The sequence below is a fragment of the Eurypyga helias genome, unplaced genomic scaffold (assembly GCF_000690775.1).
Source record: "Eurypyga helias isolate BGI_N326 unplaced genomic scaffold, ASM69077v1 scaffold13034, whole genome shotgun sequence".
NCBI classification, from domain to species: Eukaryota; Metazoa; Chordata; class Aves; order Eurypygiformes; family Eurypygidae; genus Eurypyga; species Eurypyga helias.
In genome coordinates this window covers 58,528-65,136 of record NW_010244412.1, presented here as the reverse complement: position 1 = coordinate 65,136, position 6,609 = coordinate 58,528, and positions in this window count along the sequence as shown.

Genomic DNA, 6,609 nt, shown 5'->3' with positions numbered 1-6,609 from the left:
GATTTATTTTTTTCTTTTAATATACACACCTTGAGACTTAATTCTGAAGTGTGTCTCTCCCCTCTAGGCTCTGTAATTTTTGCTTGGTCAAGCTCGCTGCTTGCTTTTTTTGTTTTGGTTTTGTTTTGTTTTTTCTACCCAAATGTCTGCATGGCAGGGTTATATGAGACGAAAGGGAAGGATGGATATTTGTAAACTTACATCTTTTTCCTTCCATTGCACTTAGAGTTTCTTGAATCACAGCTGGATTGATATGATGCATTTTATAGACATAAAATACGAGCTATTGGCTTTTAGCATGCATCTTGACTGCATATGTTTTGCTGTACTATATAAAAAATGGCTTGGATTAAGTCCTGTGGTGCTCTGGCTAGCTGGATGTGAGAGGGTCATATCAGGATATTTGCACTTCCTTTTGGAGGGTTTCTTCTCTTCCTGAAGCCTTGAGTGACTTGGTTGAGAGCTAGCCAATGATTATGGTCAGCATAAGGCGATGAAAGACTGGAGTTTGTGGCCATTGTGAAGTAAAGAAATGAAAAAAGTTGCTGCTTCTCAGAAAGCCTTTATTGCCACCGAGGCATTTCCACTCTGATATTAGCCTTAAGACGGCTGACCTTTGAGAAAAATTATCCAAGAATCCCTGAAAAAACTGGAAGGAAAAGTTAATTAATAACGATACCAAGTCAGGAAGACCAAAAAAAAAATTGTCCCTTATCCTGGTAGAAAGATAGGCATCATTTTTTTGTATCAGTTGTCAGATTATCGTATTTCCCAGAATGTTCAAAAGGAATTTCTATCCTCCTGTGGCATGTTATTGATGAGCGATTTTAAGTTTGACAGTGTAGACTAATGAAGTCTAGACTTGTCAGATAGACATATTTTGTGTGTGTGTGTGTGTGCTTTGATTTATGTTCTCTTAAAAGAAAAGAGAAGGCTCTGGGGGGACCTTATTGCAGCCTTCCAACACCTGAAGGGGCTACAAGGAAGCTGGGGGGGACTTTTTACAAGGGCCTGTAGTGACAGGACAAGGGATAACGGGTTTAAACTGAAAGTGGGGAGGTTTAGATCAGATATCAGGAAGAAATTCTTCCCAGAGAGGGTGGTGAAGCACTGGAACAGGTTGCTCAGAGAAGCTGTGGATGCCCCATCCCTGGAAGTGTTCAAGGCCAGGCTGGATGAGGCTTTGAGCAACTTGGTCTAGTGGAAGGTGCCCCTGCCCATGGCAGGGGGGTTGGACCTAGATGGGCTGTAAGGTCCCTTCCAACCCCAACCCTTCTGTGACCATTCTATGATTCTATGAATCTGGTTTTTTGTGTTTTGTTTGTTTTTTTTTTTAAGTGTAAATAACAGCATAGTGGCAAAATAGTCACCTGCAGAAGTACATTAATTTGTCTGCAGTGTTTGGCAGTTTTCTCTGATTATTTGACAGAGTATTTCTATTTTATTTTCCAAAGTAGGCTTGCTAGCTGTCAAGGGAAAACACAAATTTAAACCATGGATTCAAAAGAAACTTAGAAATATGTAGACAGTGGCATTTGCAATTCATGTTAGTGTGGTAAAAGCAGTCAATTTAACAATGTGAAGTCAAATGAAAAATCACTATGGAAGAAGTGACTTTGGGGCTTGCTAAGGATTTTAGTGTGTGTTTCCCTCAGCAACAGCTGTACCTGGCTTTCAACAAGGCTACAGAGTGGGAAGCTTACGGCAGCAGTACATCAGCCTGCAAAACTGGGATTCAGCCTTATTGAGCAAGTAGAAATCTTCTAGAAAACCAGCTGAAACAACATATTTGACTCTTCTTATCATCCCAGAGGAATTTTGTGCAGAGGAAAACCTACAGATCCATGAGCAGTTTTGGGGAGTATTGTGAAGAACACTAGGTTAAGGAATCCTTGTTTGTTCACTTCTTGGATGAGATTAACCTCTTGCTCCTCTTTAAGCTTCTGGGGTTTATTTCAGAAAATAATATACACATTCATTTTAACGATGCTTTCTGTGTGAAATCTGAGTTAAGTATAGATGACTATAAGTATCTTCTATCTCAAAAATAAAAGTCGAGAGAAAAGCTCCTGTTGGCTTGTAGATAAAGCTGGATGGTAGGAAACTGAAGGTAAGGTGGGATGTTCAGGAGGAAATGGTCTTTGGTAGCAAAGGAGAGTGGGTCTAGAGGGGAACACAAAGATCGTAGGGACTTGAATGGAGCTAAGTGTTGGTGGAAGAACTAAATCCAAAAGGTGGACTGGAGATCATTCGAGACATCTTCTAGGAATTATTTCACTTCCATCAAGCTGCTACATTTGCTAAGACTCTGTACATCTGTACAAGTCTAGTAGCTGAACTCACAAAGTTTTCTCTGTATGACTGTGTATTTCTAAGGCTTTTTCTCCCTTCTGTGAGAAAAAGCAAAGTGCTAAGTGACAGTGAGAAAACCACTTCACAGACTTGCAACAAAATTGTTTTATTCCAATGACTGTCAACCGAGTGGGGTATATATTCTTGGTCTCTGCTATTGTACTTTCAAAAGTTTTGCCTACTGCATTGTGTTACTCATTTGGGACCACATTACAAAGCGTTGATTCAGTATATTTTCAGGCTTCACACTGTATTAGGAAGCTATTTTCCAGTGCAAATTACTCAGTACAAAACCCGCAAAGGAAGCTTTATGTAATGGGTTGTACAAAGTATTTAATTGGTTTTGAAAAGCATGTGGCTACTGAATCTGGAACCAGTACTTTCAAATATATATTTCTTTGTCTTTTGAGGATATTTCCTCTAATTTTAATGAGGTCTTTTTTTTTTTTTTTAATTTGGTCTCATTCCAGAAAGTCAGTCTTTTGCCCTTCAAAGGTTAAAGATTAAAGAAAAAATGCTGGAGGCAAAATTATACAAAGGTTCTTTTATAGCCCTGACAAATAAAAGTCTTGATTTAATCAGTACTGAAGAAGTTTCAGAAGTTGAAACTTTTTTTTTAATATACAGCTTTATTTGAATTATGTTGATATTTAGCCAGCCAGAACTGAATGAAGCAGAACTCCTACAGCAGACTCCTTGGCCTTCCACAGTAAGGCCAGGGCACTGTGGCCCCCAAGTTCACAGATGGCAATTGTACCACGCCATCGTATTTTCTTCCACTTGGGATGCCTGTGACTAAATCTCTTTCACATAAGACAAGACTGTATAATCCTGCAGTGACATTATCGCAAATGAAGCAAAAACTAAAATTTGAAGGTTCTTTGCGGGTCCAGCAAAGAATCCACTTTCATGTGTCTGGGCCATGATTTCACAAAGAGCATTTTTAGAGGTACGTCTTTGCAAGCAGATGCATGTCTAATCTTCCTTTGCTACCACCCAGATGCCATTCAGCCCTGAACACAAATCCAAGGTTTTGTGCTGATGCAGCTGAAAGATCCAACTTTCAGGAGGTTTTATTTGCTGAGGCTCAGTGCTGCACTTGCTGAAGGACACAGTTTATTCTCTGCTACTGGCATGATTCCACTTAGCTGAGAGCAGCAGCACAGACTTCCAGATGCCAACATGCAGTGGTACCATTGTCCTCAAGTGAAAGAGTTTTGTAATTACAGAGGATGATACTATTTGCCACTGTTTTGAACGTAAGCTTTTGTGAGAGGCTAAGCCCATGCTCCCATTCCTGCCCCCCTCACTAACTGTCACCAGCATCCCAATTACTTCCTTTTACCATCTTTGTGTCGTATGTTTTCTAAGATCACAACAGAGACAGGAAGTCTTTTGAAATACCAGCATAAAATACTTTTGAAGGCAGTCAGTTACGGCCTTATAAAGTTGGACATCCTTCCTAGTATCACTTACCTTTCGGTACGTTTTGATCAGATGCACTGTGCTGTGTTGCCTAGTGCACTCCTGTGTTGTTTGCAGACCTTTAAAATATCCTTGCAGCATCATTGGTTATAACATGTGTTCTACAAGACATTAAAGTGACATTTTATTTATTTTTTTTTAAATGTCCAGGTGTATGAGAACTCCATAAAACATTTTAATCTTACTTTAATCTCCAGCTTAAATTTCTCTATCTTTTTTTATTCCCCAGGATGGAAGCAGTCTGACTTTTTGTTCTGCTAATAACTTTTTTTGAGTTTCCCAGTATTTTCCAGTTGTGCATACCTTTGCAAGACAATTATACTTGCTTTGTTGTCCTTCTTGATTGCACTTAGACCTGCTTTGCTTCATTCTCTTCTTGCAAAATGCAGCAGAATTGGTAAGAACACCTGAAATGCTATAGCAGTAAGTGTGAAATGTAACCAAAATAGCACTTTGATCACATGCTGGTGGGGAGAAGCAGTTCATAGGTAGCTTGTAAGTCCTGTTCAGTGCAAAGTGCAAATTTGTCCTTTCCCATTTTTGCGAAAAGCATTTCTATTTCTCAGAATAACCACTGTTTATAGAGGATGCAATTGTTATTTGTTACAGACCATACACAGATAAAATATCCTAGCTGATTTTACTCTCTTGGCTAAATGATTCTTCATGATGTCATATATTGTGGGTGATTTGTGGTGATCTGCCTTTCATCAGTAAAGAGCCAGGCGTTAGGCTTTGTTCTGCAGTTCGGGTTATGTTTATATCCATCTGTTCTAGGAAAATAAGGGTGCCTATTCTGCAGTTCTCTTTCTGCGAAGGTTAGAGTGCCCAGACAATATACATAGGGACAAGTGCAGGGGAAGTCTAGTTTTGCACGGTTTAGAGGCAGAATAACCAGGCAGACAGCACGAACGTTTGGTTAAAAGATCTGATTAAACGAAATGGAAATAAAAACAAAATCAGTGGCTACTGGACAAGTATGAGCTACTACTCTGGGTTTGTAATAGAAATAATATTTGGGTTGTTGTCTTGGTGACTGTTAACCTTTCATGTATCGGTACAAACTGTGCAGAGCAAAGAATGCTGCCTGCATCAGCTAGTGTTCTCCTTAGTTTAAATCCATAGTGACAGGGACGTTGTCCCAGGTTTTCTGCAGTGCCTCATTTCTTGTAGAAGATGAAGTTAAAAGCTGGAACTTCATTTTTATCCTCTGAGGAACATTTATGTTCTGCATTTCTGATCTGTATTTTTAGTCATTCTGTTAACACAACATGAAATAATATAAAATCTTAATTTACCTACATTAATTCTGATTGAGTATATCATTAAATACTATGTACCTTAGGAAAAAATGGGGTTTTTCTCTTTAATCCCCGTAACTCTTGAAAGAATCCTCTCCAACTTCCCTGTAGCTCTTCTTTTTCCACTGTTTCTGCCAGTAGTCTTTTAAATTCATACACACAAGTTTGCTAGAAGCAGATGAGAATTTGTGCATCTTAGAAGTTTGGAAGAGTGCAAGCTAGATATTGTTACTAATATAAAGTATTATTTTCACAGTCATAATCAGTGATGTTTTTAAATGTTCTGAATCATTAGCTCATGTGTACAATATTCTTTGTACTGTGAACCAAAACACAATGTGAAAGCCAGGTGGCCATAAGTCAGTACATTATTGTCGGTTAACAGTGTAGTGTGGGTCACCACAAACTCCACTTTTCCATTTAACATCTGCAGATTGTAACATATCTTTGACCTGTAAGATTTCCTTTTACAGAAACTGTTGAAAAGATAATAAGATGCCTTTAAATCTATTAATTACTTTTAAGTTAATTTTACACTGCTTATCATGGCCCTTTTATTCAAAACCATTATGCACATGGTGTTTCATAGCACATAGAAGCCACAGAAGGTCAGGTAATACATTTTTATGTTAAAATATGCCACACAGTTTGTACATGAAGTCAAACTTCAAAGCATCTGATATCCAGCTAAGACAGAACTGGAAGATGAGAGAGCAAAAGGATAGCCATACTGGATCAAATCAAGACTGTGTTTTGTCCAGTGTCATGTCTGGAGGAGTACATGTAAGCCGATAGCCAGACAAAAAAACATAACTGAGCAGGCATGTATAATATTCCTCTTCCAGTTTCTGAATATTTCCAGCTGAGGGGATTTCCTGAACCAGATGTGTGTTCTGTATGGTTTGTAACCTGCAGTGGTTTTGTCTTCCATTAACTTACTCAGTTATCCACTGACTACATAAAATTTAGCATCCAAAACATCCTTTGTCAACAAGGTTCACAGGTCTATTCCCTGCTGTGTGGAGTCACATCCTTCTTATTTCTGACTATCCTGGCCCATCCAACTTCTTTTGATCCCTCTAGCTTTATATTTCAGAATAGCACTTATTGGTGTTGCTGATTTCAATTTGACCTCACTCAGAAGCATGAGGATTTAGGGCGTTAATAGCAAATAGCTGGCATTTTTTTTGTCATCTGGTCTGCTTGTTTTGGCATTCACATTTTCAGACTTTGTTACAACTATGAGGATTAGAAGAGTATTCTTTAAAATTCTTAAATTTTAGTATATCTCATAACAGATTCAGGAAACTTCAAGACCATTTAGTATAATAAAAATCACTGTAGTTGTCAATACTGCATCACTGTGAAGAAATTCCTTGTCCACAAATGATGGAAGGATGATGGAGGGAATCATGGTGGAGTGTACAGAGCTCAGAATGCATGTGTAATACTTGGTAGCTTAAGGTGGACA